We start from the raw sequence: 2,500 nt of genomic DNA, 5'->3' as shown, positions 1-2,500 counted from the left end.
GTGCAAGGCTAGTGTGCAAGGCTCGTGGGCAAGGCTAGTGCGCAAGGCTAGTGCCCAAGGTCTGTGTGCAAGGCTAGTGCCCAAGGCTAGTGAGCATGGCCTGTGTGCAAGGCTAGTGTGCAAGGCTTGTATGCAAGGCTAGTGTGCAAGGCTGGTGTGCAAGGCTTGTGGGCAAGGCTGGTGCGCAAGGCTAGTTCCCAAGGGTTGTGTGCAAGGCTAGTGCCCAAGGCAAGTGCGCAAGGCTCGTGCCCAAAGCTAGTGCGCAAGGCTTGTGTGCAAGGCTACTGCGATGGGCCAGTGCCCAAGGCTTGTGAGCAAGGCTTGTATGCATGGCTTGTGTGCAAGGCTAGCGTCCAAGGCTTGTGCGCATGGCTTGTGCGCAAGGCTTGTGTCCAAGGCTTTTGTGCAAGGCTCGTGCGCAAGGCTAGTGTGCAAGGCTTGTGCGCATTGGCAGGTAGCCCACCAGCATGCACGATCCAAATGCCACTCACGCGACAACACGGTGCCAAGCCGGGCATGGTGTGCACTCAAAACCAATCAACGGACAGAGGTCATGCGTCATGGGGGGGATCTAGCAAGGCCATGGGGAAGGTCATGGAGGACCTTGGAAGCAAGCGCAAGACGAGAGCGAATCGAACAAGGGGCCAGGACGGGGCCTTGTGCCCATGGTCTTCGCAAGACAGCGTCCAAGGCACCCGAAAGCCCAAGGGAACCCAAACCCGGCCGACACTTGCAATCGCACATGCTCTCTGCAACACACCATCAATGCCGCCCAACGGGGCCAGCACGAGCAGTCCTCCGCGGTCCCCTGGCCCTGCGCACGTTTGTCTTCGAAACCGAGCATCAATGCCACAGAAAGTGCCGGGGCGCCAGCTGGAGCCATCATCCGCGTTGCCATGGCTCGCTTGGCCTTGGCTTGCCAGGCCCCGACACGAGCAATCGCGCATTTTCTTTGCAACCGACCATCAATGCCGCCCAACGGGGCCAGCACGAGCAGTCATCCGCGGTCCCCTGGCCCTGCGCACGTTTGTCTTTGAAACCGAGCATCAATGCCACAGAAAGTGCCGGGGCGCCAGCTGGAGCCATCATCCGACGTGCCATGGCTCTGGTCCCATGGTCTTCGCAACCGAGCATTCGTGACACCCGCGGGGCCAGGACACCAACCCTTCCGACACGAGCATTCGCGCATGTTCTTTGGCCACACAACGGCGCCAGCACGAGCAAAATCATCCGCGGTGCGGTGGCCTTGCACGGCCTTTTGTCTTTGGAACCAACCATCAGTGCCACGGGAAGTGCCGGAGTCCCGGCATCCGCGGTGCCAAGTCATTGCGCCCTTGGTCTCTGCAGCGGGGCATGCCGGGCACTCCCAACCATTGCAAGCAAGCAAGCAAGCAAGAAAGAAAGTAAGTAAGTAAGTAAGTATTACATATAGGGGCGGGACATGCGGGGAGATCTGCGAAACGTGCATTACGGGGCACACGCGTACCTACCGGGGCATACCGACCCCTATTGGGGCACACGTGTGCATATCGGGGCATACCGGGCCTATCGGGGCACACGCGTACATACCGGGGCATACCGAGCCCTACTGGGGCACACGTGCGCATATCGGGGCGTACCAAGCCTATCGGGGCATACGCATGTATCCCAAGGCATACCGAGTCTATCCGGGCATACGCGTTCATACCGGGGCGTAACGGGCCTATCGGGGCATACTTGGGCATATCCGGGCAAAAAATGCCCAAAACTTGCGCAACCTTGGCAACCGTGGTCCATTCCTCTCTATATGCCTAGCCTTGCCAACCGTGGTCCATTCCTCACTATATGCCATGGCCTTGTGCCCATGGTCTTCCCAAGACAGCGTCCAAGGCCCCCGGAAGGCCAAGGGAGCCCAACCCAGCAATGCCCTGCTATGGCAAGCCAAGGCCAAGCATTCCGGTGCCTATCCGGGCAAAAATGCGATTCCTCTCTATATGCCTAGCCTTGGCAACCGTGGTCCATTCCCCACCATATGCCATGGCCTTGTGCCCATGGTCTTCCCAAGACAGTGTCCAAGGCGCCCGGAAGGCCAAGGGAGCCCAACCCAGCAATGCCCTGCTTTGGCAAGCCAAGGCCAAGCATTCCGGTGCCTAACCTTGGCAACCGTGGTCCTTTCCTCACCATATGCCATGGCCTTGTGCCCATGGTCTTCGCAAGACATCGTCCAAGGCGCCCAAAAGGCCAAGGGAGCCCAACCCAGCAATGCCCTGCTAGGGCAAGCCAAGGCCAAGCATTCCGGTGCCTAACCTTGGCAACCGTGGTCCTTTCCTCACCATATGCCATGGCCTTGTGCCCATGGTCTTCGCAAGACATCGTCCAAGGCGCCCAAAAGGCCAAGGGAGCCCAACCCAGCAATGCCTTGCTAGGACAAGCCAAGGCCAAGCATTCCGGTGCCTATCCGGGCAAAAACGCCCAAAGCATGCCCATTCCTTAGCCTATCCAGGCAAAAACGCCCAAAATC

The sequence above is a fragment of the Tasmannia lanceolata genome, unplaced genomic scaffold, assembly GCF_043159265.1.
Source record: "Tasmannia lanceolata isolate RefF3 unplaced genomic scaffold, GAP_Taslan_0.1 ptg000191l, whole genome shotgun sequence".
Classification (NCBI taxonomy): Eukaryota; Viridiplantae; Streptophyta; class Magnoliopsida; order Canellales; family Winteraceae; genus Tasmannia; species Tasmannia lanceolata.
This window is presented reverse-complemented; position numbering follows the sequence as displayed.